Source organism: Leptonychotes weddellii, chromosome 15 (assembly GCF_054177405.1).
Source record: "Leptonychotes weddellii isolate Sample4059 chromosome 15, ASM5417740v2, whole genome shotgun sequence".
Classification (NCBI taxonomy): domain Eukaryota; kingdom Metazoa; phylum Chordata; class Mammalia; order Carnivora; family Phocidae; genus Leptonychotes; species Leptonychotes weddellii.
The window spans coordinates 7,816,963-7,831,202 of NC_138383.1; positions in this window are offsets into that span (position 1 = coordinate 7,816,963).

The window sequence follows — 14,240 nt, forward strand, 5'->3', positions numbered from 1 at the left end:
GTAGGGATGGACTTTCATGGACATAGAAATATGTCTTCTAGTCTCTTAATGTCTATGACATGCCTGTGAGATCCCTGGAGTTGGCATCTATAGATACTGACTGGAGGATGGCAGGGAGTGCTACAGCATATTATGCTATTTGCTGGCACTCGCACTGAATATGGCTGAAAGGTAACATGTGGATCAAGATTCCTTTACACCTCTCCCCCCCCCACACACAGTTAGTTTTGTCTCTGCTACTTCAAAATGAAGAGATCTTGAAGGAGTCACTTTGCTCTCTGATTCTTAGTTTGCTCATCTTTAAAATTGGATCACTAAGAGCTACTTTGCAACTATTGCGTGGTTTGGAAATAGTATGTGTAAAGATCCTAGCATGATGCCTGGAGCATGGTAATGCTCAATAGACATTCTTCTCCCTGTTGCTTTGGTACTGATCCAGACTCAATTCAAGACTGCATTTGCTAAGTGTAGAAACCAGTGTTTAGGTTATCTGTTTGCTTCCCTGAGAGACAAAGGACCATCCTTTTTATATATCCGCTGCTAGCTACATGGCTCATGCATCTGTTCCATTTATCCCATTTCATAGCTCCTGAGGATGTTACTTCTGCACTTCAACAGACCCCAGAGGATTCTTTTGTCATACATTGTTCATTCCTCATTTCATTCATCCATCAAACATTTATTAAGAACCTTCTGTGTTTCACATGCTATGATGGGCATTAAGATACTGCTAGGCCAACAGCACTGAGTTCAGAACATAAACAAACCTATAAATAATCTACTTCTAAACTCAACCCACAAAACCTTGATAATAAGGAAGGTTCCTATTGATCCTCTGTTCACTGCCTGAAAGGGAGAATTTTAACTCATTGCTGAGGTTCAGGATGCCCTTATTCCTTTTTAGATCATGTCTTCTTTCCCAAAGCCAACAAAGAGAAAGAGATCATTGAAAGCAGGGTTGAAAGAAAGATGCTCAGCAATTTAAACTCTGCATCAGGGATCAGAAAACTTTTTCTGTAATGGGCCAGGTAGTAAGTTTAGGCTTTGTGAGTTGTAGTTTCTGTTGCAGTTACTCAAGTCTGACAGTATAGCATGAAAGCAACCACAGATAACACATAAATGAATAAACATGGCTACAGACCAATGAAATGTTATTTATAAAAACAGGCAGGAAAACAAAAAACACCAATGGGGGGAAAAATCAAAGATTTAAATAAATAGAGAGCTATACCATGTTCATGGATTAGAAGACTCAATATTGTTAAATGTCAGTTCTTCTAACTCGATCTATAGATTCACCACTATTCCAATCAAAATCTCAGCAAGCTATTTTGTAGATATTAATAAACTGATTCTAGAGTTTATATGAAAAGGCAAAGGACCTCAGTTAGGCAACAATATACTGAAGAAGAAGGGCATAGTTGGAGGATTCACACGATCAGATTTCAAGGGTTACTAAAGGGCTAGTCAGGGGAGCCTAGGTGGCTCAGTTGGTTAATAGCACCTGCCTTTGGTTCAGGTCATGATCCCGGAGTCCCAGGATTGAGCCCTTCATCAGGCTCCCTGCTCAGCGGGGAGTCTGCTTCTCCCTCTTCTTCTGTCCCTCCCCTGCTCCTGCTCACTCTCTCTCTCTAAAATAAATAAATAAATCTTCAAAAAACAAAAAACAAGACAAAAAAAACCTCAACAATAAGAAAACAACCCAATTAATGAGTAAACAATATGAACAGAACTTCACCAAAGAAGGCATATAGATGGCAACTCAGCACATGAAAAGGTACTCAGTATGTCATTAAAGAATTAAAAATTAAAACAATAACCTTTTTCTTCATATCTATTAAAATAACTAAAATCCAAAAACTGACAATCCCAACTTTTGGCAAGGATGCAGATCAGCAGGGACTCTCATATGTTCCTGGTGGGATTGCAAAATGATACAGCCTCTTTGGAGGACAATTTGGCAGTTTCTGATAAAACTGAGCACAGTCTTACCCTACAATTCAGCTATCACACTCCAGGTATTACCCAACTGGTTTGAAAACGTATGTCCACACAGAAATTGGCCTGTGCATAGCAGTTTTATTCATAATTGTCCCAAACTATAAACAACCAAGATGTCCTTCATAGGTAAAGGGATAAATAAACCATGGCCTATTCATACAATGGAATATTATTCAGCAATAAAAAGAATTGAATCACCAAGCCATCAAAAGACATGGATAGATCAAATGCATACTGTTAAGTGAAAAAAGTCTGAAAAAGTGTAAGATTACAATTATATGACTTTTGGGAAAGGCAAAACTATAGAGATGGTAAACAGATGAGTGCTTCCCAGCAGTTCAGAGGGGATGTATAGTTGAAGAGGTGGAACACAGGGAATTTTTTAGGGCAGAGAGATTGTTCTGGATGATACTGTAATGATGAGTACAAGACATTAAACATTTATCAAAACCCATAGAACTTTACAGTGCAGAAAGTAGACTTTATACAAATTTTTAAAAATCACTTAAGCATTTGGGGGAATCCTGAGGTGGAATGCAGAATGCAACAAAAGAATCTTCAGTATATTACAAATGTAAGCAAATAATGAATGAAGTTGGGGAACAAAGTACTGACCTAATTAACTTTGGAAATGAGTGGAGTTTGTAAGACTACAGGCAGATGAGTTAAGAACTCTGAAGCTGGGTGCCTGGGTGGCTCAGTTGATTAAGCATCTGCCTTCAGCTCAGGTCATGATCCCAGGGTCCTGGGATCGAGTCCTGCATCGTGCTCCCTGCTCAGAGGGGAGTCTGCTTCTCCCTCTCCCTCTGCCCCTCTCCCCTGCTCGTGTGCTCTTTCTCTCAAATAAATAAATAAATAAAATCTTTATTAAGAAAAAAAAGAACTCTGAAGCCATTATGCATGAATGCCAGAATTGGACAATTAAGTTGATGGATGGAGGATGGTGGGATCTGGTTTCTTATTGTTGGAGTGGGAGATTATAAATAAATAAGGAGAGGACGCGAGAAGTATCCATGTGGTAATGCATTAGAGACATCCCTGTGAACTCATATTTAGTTTAACATAGATACAGATGATTACATATAGAAATATTTATAGATACATGCACAGGTTAGTGTCCATCCATATGTCTCCTTGTTCCGTCAGCTGAGAGAACCTAAAAGTCATGACACCTCAGGAGCAATGAGCACACCCAATGCCCTTGATCTTCTCCAGTAAAAGAGCCAGGGATCTTTGCAGAAATGGCTAATTCTACAGGGATGAGAAACATACAAAATTACCCTGGAACATCGTATAGCACCAGAATGTAAGACAATGTTCAAAAAATAAAGCAACAACAACAAAAACAGAGCAAACACCACACAAGGGGATGGGAGTATGTTAAAAGGATACAGGAACCGCCCGAAAGCTGGTTGAGCAAGAAAATCAAGTAATATGATATATATCCCAAAGTATCAAATAAATACTCATGAGTTCATAATGACATTACTAAGCAATTGAATGAATAAATGGAGAACAGGCAAATCTCCTGGGCAGAATTCCAAACAACTTATGTAGCTAGTGCATCTTAGGTGTGGGCTGTGCAAGGTGACTTTCTTCCAAAGAGTACACTACAGACAGGGAGGGTGAGAAAGAGTAACTTCTCAGTGGACAAACCTGACAAGCCTTCCCTGCATCAGGTGTTCCAGATGAACATCAACAGTGATAAATCTTATGGATTGCATGTGCCCTGGAAACGAGCTGATGAGAAGGGCACCTCACATCTGTGCACTTCCTGTCCAAAACATATTATCCCAGTCTAATCATGAAAAATAAAAATCAGACAGATCCCAACTGAGGGACATCCAACAAAATGCTGGATCAGTGTTCCTTAAAACTGTCAAGGTCAATGAGGTGCCTGGGTGGCTCAGTTGGTTAAGCGTCCAGCTCCTGATCTCAGCTCAGGTCTTGATCTCAGGTCGTGAGTTGGAGCCCTGCATTGGGCTCCACCCTGGGCATGGAGCCTACTTTAAAACAAACAAACAAACAAACAAACAAACAAACAAAACTGTCACAGTCACCAAAAACAGGGAAAGTTAATCCGAGAAATTATCATAGCCTAGAGGAGTTGAAGGAGACATGATGACTACATAAAATGTGAGATCCTAGACAGGATCCTGGACCAGAAAAAAAGACATTGGGGGAAACTGATTTGAAGTATGGCCTTAAGTTGATAATAATTTATCAATGCTTGTTCATTAATTATGATAAATGTACACAGTACTGCAAGATGTTAATAATAGGGGAATAACTGGGTATAAGATATACAAGGAATTTCTGAGCTATGTTCTCAATAGTTTTGAAAGTCAAAAATTATTCCCCAAATAAAAGTTTCCTTAAAAAAAAGAAATACAGGGAGTGGGCTGGGTGCTGTCCCCACAAGTTGTAATTTGCTGACTCCTGCCCTAGAAAAATGTCTTCAAACCTGGCGACTCATTAGAATCCCTAGAGGAACTTTTTAAGAACTTTATTTTTTAAAAAAATATGTAATTTAGATATTTCAGAAATTAAGATAGTATACAAAGTCTCTATCTGACCCTTGTTCCTAAATATTTGTCACCCTCTGCTCCTTGTAGGCACCATTTTCATTATTTTCTTGTGTATTCTTCCCGTCTTTCTTTATGCAGATGCAAACAATATGAAAGCATATTCTTGATTTTTTCCCCTTCCTATAGGAAGGCTACTCTGCCTGTTGCTTTTTTTTTTCCTTTATATATATCCCCAAGATCTTTCAGTATCAGTGCAGAGAGATCTTTCTCATCCTTTTTTAACGGAATGCATAGTATTCTAGGTTGAGATTGTACCAGACTTTATTTAACGCACCTCTTCTAGAAAAACATTTGGCTTGTCTCCAATCTTAGCTGTGACAAATTATGCATGTGTGAATAATCTTGCATGGATGGAGGTATAAGCTTGTAGAGGGATATCTTGGATGTCTACACCCCACTTCAAACCAATCAAATCAGAAATTCTGGGGACAGGTCCTGGCCATCTTCATTTTTACAAAGTCCTCGGGTAATCCTAATGTGTACCCAAGAATGAGCAGCCTTGTGGCTGATCAAACACATCCTGAAAAGTAAGAGGGCGGTAGGGATACTTTGAGCGGATTTTCCAAGCGGGACAATGGTTCTCAAGCCTGGCTACACATCAGAGTCACTGAAGAGCCATGTAAAAATACCTACGTACAAGGCTCACCCCAGAAAAAAAAAAAAAAAAGTGAATCATAACCAATGGGGATAGAGCCCCAGCACAGCTTTGTAAACCTTCCTCTGTGATTCTAATGCACGGTCAGAGCCAAACCCCACCAAGCTGGAGGAAATGCACCTGGTGAAGAGAAAGGAATTGCTTACATAGACCTCAACCCGTGCTTCTTCGCTGAGCTCTTCCGCTCACCTTCTGTCTCTCCGTTCCCCTCCCTGGCCTCGTCTCGGAAAGTAATTTGGAGGTAGATCTAGAAGAGAGGATACATGGCGTGTCATGGTGAGTGCCCCTGGTGCAAGGGTGGGCTGGTGGGCCTGTCCAGCCCACAGGTGGCAGGAACATGAAGGGGACGCCTGCTGCCGGAGAGCCCGCATCACTGCCCATCCGTGAGTTTCCAGATTAATATTTGCCAGCCCTTGATGAACTTCTGTTTCCTTCCGGCAGCCTCTCTTTCCCATCAGCAGAACTATGTGGTGAGGGATGAGGACATTGGTGCATACATAGAAACTTCTCTTTCCTCATCTTGACTCGATTTCAGTGAGTTGGCTTGAAGTCCAAGACATGACATGCTTTGGTGCATTGCTTCCTCATTGTGTCATGGGGAAGGACGTATTTTCGAAAGAAAAACAAAGAAATATCCCTTGATAATTGATTCTGGTTGAGTGCTTACTCATAGAACCCTCGCCCCAAATGCATGCCATTTTATCATCCTCATTTCATAGCGGGAAGCTGAGTCCCGGGGAGGTTAAGAAATTTGTTCAAAGTAACACAGCCCTGCAGTTTCAAAGCAAGTGGATCTCAAAACCAGGGATACATAGCTCCCAAACTCAAGCTGTATGCTATGCCATCTTCTTCCGATAGGAGCTGAGAATTTTCTCCTCATTTCTGTGAGCTACCTTAAGCATACAGTATATTCTTGACAATTGCCATCTTTGATGGAACCCAAAACATTGTTGGCCTCCACCTTGGGAAGAAATAAAAGGAGTCTTTTACATTATCCGCTGTTATTCCCAGATGAACTTGCTACACGAGGCGACAAGTACTGCCTTCCATCTCCAACAAAATCATAGTGATTTTTCATGGCATTGCACCGGAATGTTCTTTGTAAAGTTCCTCCTAAAACACTGCAAATGCCACCTGCTACAACACAGTTAGAGTTACCTTAACAGTTGCCAGCTGCATAGAAGTGTTACCCTCATTCCCTCATTTAATCCTCATTCCACCCCATTCAATAAGCAAACTGGGCTCCAAGACCTTAAATAACTTGTCCGACATCACACTGATAGGAAGTGGTGTATGGCCAGGTTCAAATTCATGTCTCGCTTGACACCCATGCCAATGCCCAGCCCAGCCCAGCCCAGCGTGTTCTCTAGGGAAATGTTCTTTTCAACCCCGGTGCATCTTTCCACCTTCCTCTTACTACCCCTAAAGACACTCAGACGTTTTGAGTCTCTATTGTCTCCTCCTCCTCAAGCCAGAGAGCATTAGGACACGGCAGATGGATTGATGGGTGGCAAAGCCCTGTCTTTCCCCAACCAGAGCCAGAAGAATTCCAGACAGTAGAATCCAGACAAGGAGCTGGAGTGAGAACCCAAGGGTTAATACTGCTAGAGTGGGAAAGTGATCTGCTTTGTTGTACAACACAGCTTTCCAGCCCCTACAGAAGGGGCTATTAGCATGCAAATGTACTTTGCCTCTTGCTCTTTAATGTTTTACTTCTCTTAATTGCTGAAACCGGTTGTAATTTCTGAGCACTGCTGGCTTCAGGGAAGTAGTCTCCTCTAAAGGGACCTATCATTGCACCTAGAAAGATTTTTGAATTCTAATTTTATTAACCATTTGGGTGAGGCATTTTCTCTTTTTACTAAAAGGAAAAAAAAAAAAAAAGTCCAGGTTGAAGTTGGAAACCTTCTCATTTTGCCTTAGTTTGGTTTAGTGCTCAGCTTCCCCCGAATTCCTTGGTTTCAGGTTTGACATTCCGGATAAGAGACTGGAAATCACATCTGATATTTGAGGAAGATAAGAGGGAGGTTATTAAAGATTTCAGGTATCAGATCCCTGGTAATGAATTTGCAATAAGGAATTTTTCTGAAGGCTACCTGGATTGGAGCATAAACTGTTCTCTCATTCAGAGGTACTCTAGATGAGAACATTATTTCTATGGTGCTCTCTGATGCCCACACTACTTCCCATGATGCAGAAAGGACTGGAGAGCCTCTGTCATGGTAAGACAAGTGTTAGCCCGAGCAAGACATTCTTGGCCAGTTTAAGGAATAATTGCCTGTCCCTCCCCCTCCACACATCCATCCCAACTGAATTTTTTGGAGAGACTCTGAAACCAGGCGTGGGCTCCAGAAAGCAACTCACTCTTGTTGACCCTCCACAGGCACCATTGTTGGTCAAGCCATTTTGCGTCCCAGAAGTGCGTTACTAAGCAGCTCTTGGAGACCATTAGCCTGACCTGGCACTTCTTTCTAGTTGAAAGGCAGTCTTACGGAGCCTGAAACCTGGCAGAGGCCATCACTCCGTGCAGATCCAGGACCACTGTATGTAGAGGTGGGTACTGGAGAGAAGATGGGAGCAGCACACACTGCCCCTCGGGGCAAAAGGTCGATACAAAAATTCTACCTCTGCTGAATGTGTGTGGCTACACACACGTCTTCTTGTTGTGTACTGTATAGAAAAGATCACTAGGGTCTTTTATTGCCAGTTCTTCATTTGCCACTTTGTTATTTAGCTTGCAATTGGATTCTGAGTTTCCGGAAATCCCAAGTGCAATGAGAAATGATGGAGAGCCACGATCTCGTGCCTGGTTGAACGAAAGGGCAATATACCCATGACCGTAAAGCTAGGGCCAGCCCACAGGGCGTTCATTTTCTTATCTTCCCACCCACACTTCTCTGCATCCCTATGAAGCCCTTCCCTGCTGGTGTGTGAATGAATGCACAGAGAAGAAAACCACAATGGAAAATAGATCGCGAGCTTACCCGTTGATTTATTTGTGGGCACATTTTCAGGGCTGGGGGATGGTAACGTCTGAATGGGCTGAAGTTAAAGCAAAAAGAGGCTGCGGCAGAGATGAGTTCTGGACGGAGCTCTGGAAGAAACCGAAAAGAAGACAAGAGGAGTGTGCTCCCAGGGCAAGGAGGCTGGAACACCACAAGGGAGTGAAGTGACATTAGTCCACTGTATCAACACCCGCCTTTTTATATGTCTTTTTAGTGGTGGTTGGGAGCGGGGTGATGGTAGGAGGAGAAAGGCTGCCCCCTTTCTTGGCACCTCCAGGCACTTTGCATTCACTGAGGCTGCTGAGGAATCCCTGGTGCTAAGTTTTATCTCCATTTTGCATTCCAAAGACACAGGTTCAGAGAGTCACCCAGATGCTCCAGGCTACAAGACCACCGAGAAAGTGGCAGAACCAGGGCTCACATCAGTTCTCCTGATTCCCAAAACTTTCCCGTCCACACCACGCCCCAGACATGCCTGGAATCTTCCATGAACCCTGGCAGAGCCTCAGAGTAGAAGTGCTGGTGGGGAGGGCTCCCTAGAAGGTGGACTTAGTCTCAAGTGGCCTTGCTCTGTTCCCAGCCACCCACCAGCGCTTCTCCTCCCCAACAATTTCACCTTGTTTCCTTTGGAGAAAACATGACTTTTCCCATTGATGGAATTCCGGGGCCAACAATACACCCATTGCAAGCTCACCCCACCCTTTTCCCCAGACCAAGCTTTACGGCTGGCTGTTCCCTCCTATCCCCCCACCCCACCTGCCTTGACCTTCCTTTGCAGGGGAACTTTCTGCATGACAATATCTGGTCCCTGCCGCCCAGAGCTGCCCTTTTGCTATTAGCACCTAATGAAAATGTAACCGTATTTAACCTCCCACAGTCCCAGATTAGCAGGAGAGAGCCCAAGTGGGTTTAATTCCTTTGTATGATAAGCACCCCGCTCTCCATTTGGACGGTCCAGCCCCTTCTCCCTGGAGAGGACCCAGAGCTGTGTAGGGCTAGCTCGGACCTCTCAGCTGTCCGGGCACAATGGGGAAAGTATCTTTTGTGGCATTAACGGCTTTGGGGAGGGGAGAGGGGAGGGTACGGGCTGGTGGGGAGGGGTGCAGTTGAAGAGGAGGAGAACAATGTGTGAGAAGCTGAGGCTGTGGGTTTCCCACACGGACCAATATGTCCCCCCCACCCCCCTCTGGGAGAGACAGATCTGCAGCAACCAGCCCACAGCTGATCCCGCCTTGATTGGCTTTTTTTCCCATTGTGCTCTCAAGGGACGAAAATCCTTTTGTGGCGTGAAAGGAGAGGCGTTCCTGCCGTCCCCTCCCTCGAACTGATTGGCTATGTCACAAGATGGCCAAATCCACCCGGATTAATGTGCGGGCGACCCGGCCCAGAGTGAGGATGTCTGAGTCCGCCCCTTCGGGCCAGTGTGTCTGCTGCCCTGGGAGCAGGGGAGGGGGACCCCGAGGGGCAGGCCACCACCTTCTTCATATTTATTATTCTCCCCACCCCCCCAGCCCTGCGGGGATGTTTATTCATGGGCCACATCTGCTGGCTGGCAGGCAACATGTCTCTTGTTAGAATGCCTGGAGTCCCCAAGGAACCAGGAAAGTGGGGGACATTCCTTAGGACCTGCCTCTTCACTTGGCTCACATCATTCTTTGGCTTTTGAACCCACCTGTAATCTTAGCCCTATGCACTGCCCAGCTCCCAGCCTTTACCTGCCCTGGACTTCTCACCTGGAGATTCTGGGTTCTCTTAGCTGCCTCCTATTCCTGGGGCCAGAATGGAAGGAGACCACCTGCTCTCTTGTGCCCTTTTGCCCCTCTGTTGCTTCTACCTGAATCACATTTCTCCTGTGGTTTCTTGTATAAATCAATCCCAGGCCTTTAAAACCAGCTCAGATTTTGTCTCTCTGACTCTCCTAATCTATCATCTATCTATCTATCTATCTATCTATCATCTATCATCTATCTATCTATCATCTATCATCTATTATCTATCTATCATCTATCTATCATCTATTATCTATCTATCATCTATCTATCATCTATCTATCTATCTATCATCTATCTATCATCTATTATCTATCTATCCTCTATTATCTATCTATCATCTATTATCTATCTATCTATCTATCATCTATATCTATCATCTATCATCTATTATCTATCTATCTATCATCTATTATCTATCTATCATCTATCATCTATCTATCATCTATCTATCTATCTATATCTATTTTTTTTTACCTCTTCTATTGTGTGTCCCCTTCTCCACCAAGTAATCATGATTCCTCTCAGAACCTGTAGGGTCCCAAAGGACAGGCTTTGTCTCCAGTTTACCTTTGTCGCCTCACCTGCCCCCACCTAGTGCTGATTCATAATGTGTGTACTTGGGAGGTGTCACTCTGCACCTGCGGGGAGAATGAAATGAGCAAATGCAGCTTGGACCTCTCTTTCAGACCTGCCATGGGCACTGGAACTGGTCTAGAAAGCATGCAGTTGCCTTTTTTCCCCATTTGTAATGTGACACAGTTTGCTTCAATATAGCTTTCCAATTGTCTGTCCTGTACGTGGTTTTACCAGTGGTAGGCATTGGTGCTCGACATTTCCAAAGATGAGAGGAAAAGGGAAGATGGAGGAAATAGGAAGACCTCAACACAAAGAGGATGGAGAGATCCAGGCCCAGATTTGAGGGGACAGGACACTCAGTTGAGCCACTCCTGGCTCGGTCTGTCTGTAGGACCAGGCTAATAAGTACTTCTGTGTCCCCCTCTGGGAATGTCTTTGCTGTTTCCTGTGATGATCAGTATTGGTTTTGGGAAATGGGATGCCCTCCAACATACTCAGGAATATGGGCAAAGAGGGAAAATAGAAAAAAATGAGAGAAATTGTAGCCTTTTTATGGACAAGCCCGTCAAATCATTACAGGTTTTAAGTGAAGAAGTAATAGCAGACCAGGTTGTATTGGAGTTACACAATTTTAGCAGCCCTATCAAGGATTCAGATGAGACAGTGGCTAGTTCTAGATGTGAGTGGGGAGTAGTCAGTGAGATCCTGGCAAGGGCTTGGGTGTGGCTTCCAAGTGGGGTGGCTGACTTTAGGATGGTAAGTAGGACATCTTTCAGGTACACAGTTAAGGGACTAGAAGAAACCAGAGAAGCAGACTGCGATTGGCCCAGGGATGCTTCTACTGCTAAGCACTGCATTTACACATAAGCATGAACTGATTTGATCAAATTGCCTTTCTTCTGAATCTTAGTTGACATCACCTGTCCTAGGTAATGGGAACTGGATTACCAGGAATAGGTGTGAGAAGGGTGGAAAAAAAGGCTTAAGAAAGCCCTAAGATCCTCTAAGAAAGGATCCCAGGAGGGAGAATAATACAGAAAGGGAGGGGTACGGCTTTGGAGCAAACTCCATCCTCTCGGAAAAGAAAATTTGCCTGAGAGCATTCCTATCCGGGTAATACGACTTTTCCTCCTCTCTGTCCCCAGAACCCTGCCTACAATAGTTATTGCTGCAAATTCCTCCCTTAAAGGTTAAATAAGGGGACCTAAGAACCAAAAGCACCAATTCAAAAGGAAAGAACAAAACAAAAAAGCTACGTGAGTTCTTAGTTCCAATTAAGCTGGACAAAATACTATTTGGAATACAATCCATTCGCAAATTGGGATCAGTGCATTAGACTGGGCCCGGGAGCTGAAGTCAGTCAGGGGGCCACAGAGGAAGCACCTCCGCCTCTGTGTATCTGGTCCTCCTCCTCTGATTGATGCAGAATCCCAGGGCTTACACGTACCACACATCCCACTGTGTCTGCCAAGGGGGACTTGCAGCAGTGACCCGGGGGTGTCAAATAAAATGCGAGTCCCCAGCCAAGACCTGCCTCTTCGGAATTTGGAAGGGGAAGGGCCCTGGGAATCTGCATTTTAACAAGTACCCAGGTGATCCTTAGGCACACAGGAGTTTGAGAACAATTGGGTTGAGTAGAAGAGCTCAGTCCAAACCCCCCACTGCTCCTCAGAGCTCACTGCTGTACCCACCGTCCTCCTGAGAAGATGCTGAGCTGTAGGGAAGCTGACGCGTGAGCTCGGAGTTAAGCAGCCATAGGGGGATGAACACTTAAAATGGAAAAAAAAAAAAATCCCATTTTCAATTCAGTCAATTAACTCTAATAGCCTACTTATTTTTTAAAGAGGACTGGTTTTTAATAGAAAAACGTTAATGTTCGAACATGGAGATTCATTTTCCAAGGCAAAGAAGGTTGAAAGGTAGCTTTGTAAAAGTGATGGGATAATGGAAATTTTGGGAAACGTTTCTTTTTAAAGATAAAATGTTCATCTCTGGAATGAAAGTCCCTGGTTGCCATCAAAGAGTGCCTCTCTCTAAGTAGGCTTATGCAAACTTCCATGCTTCTGTTATCTGCTTACCTGCATCAATCTACAAGTAATGCATTTATTCATAGCTTTCTAAGAACTCAAGCATTAGGACACAGTTTTATCTGAGAGGGAATTTTGCAAAAATCGGGCATTACTCTGGATGTTTATGTCTCTGTTTCAAACTGAGTTGAATTGGCCTTAGAATGGTTGGGGAGGAGATAGTCCAGGGGGTATGTTAGGAAAAAAATCTCAGACGGGTTTTGGTTTATCAAAAGGAAGCATTGAAATTGGTATTATTTCTCTCAATTTAATTAGATAGCAATTTTATACTTAAAATTTTTTTTTTTTTAAATAAGAAGAAACAGGGTGCCTGGGTGGCTCAGTCAGTTAAGCATCCAACCAACTCTTGATTTCAGCTCAGGTCTTATCTTGGAGTCTTGAGTTCAAGCCCCATGTATTTGAAAAATAAATAAATAAAATAAAATAAGAAGAAACATCTTTAGATCTGTTCCTAGTTTTAAGAAAATCTACATACCTTTTGTAAAAGTCCAGTTAGAGCTGAGTTAGTGATGTCATAATGAGTTATCTTCTCAGTAAGGTGCTTGGATCGGGGACAACCTCCTAGGACAGAATTTATAACCCAGAGTCAAAAACCACAGTTTTCAAAAGCAAGCATTTTAATGAAGCAGTTTCCCATAACATTCTTTGTCTCAATGGTTCAGAACGATTGTATGGACTATAAATACCATAAACCTCAAAGTCGCTGTGTAAAATCTATGTATTTTCCTAGGTATTATTTTGTGTTTACCGCAGTTAAACACACAGTTCTTTGCTTTTTTATTGAAGTATCAAAATATACCTATTGAAAATGTTCAAATTACAAAGGTGAGCAGCTTGATGAATTTCATGAACTGAACACACCTTTGTAGCCAGCACTTGGATTAAGAAACAGAACTTTAGAAACCCCTTCATGCTTCCTTCCAGTGACTCCTCCCTCCCTTCCCATGGAGGGAAGCCCCTATCTTGACTTTTAACACTATCAATTTGCATTGCTTATTTTCCAAACTTATATAAATGAAATCACACAATACATGTGGTTTTGTGTCAGGCTTCTTGTCATCCAGTCTGATTGTTGCTTAAAGTCAGAGACTGTTTACTCTCGTTGTGGTAAAATATTCCATTGTGTGACAATACCACAATTTACTTTTCCGTTCTGCTGTGGATGGACATTTGGATAGGTTCCAGTTTAGGCGATTATAACTGAAACATGCTTAGTGTTTAAAGAGTCAAAAGCAGGTCGACAAAGCTTGCAAGATGAGTCCATTTTTTTAATTGATAAAGTCCTATCTAATTTTTGAAATATGATGCTTTAAAAAAAAAAAAAAAGCACTCCCAAGTGGCAAATGTGTCATTGTTTTACATGTTGCACCATGGGAAACACACAGAAATTGTCCTTCATCTCCAGAGGCTATAAATCTAAAATAGGCAAAATGGTAGCATGAAAAAAGACGTAGACGATACGGAAGTACTGAGCGAGCATGGGATGATGACATAAAGGTAACTTATTGAAATGCTCACAATTTGCACGTGTAAATTTTTATTTAGAACTAGTAACA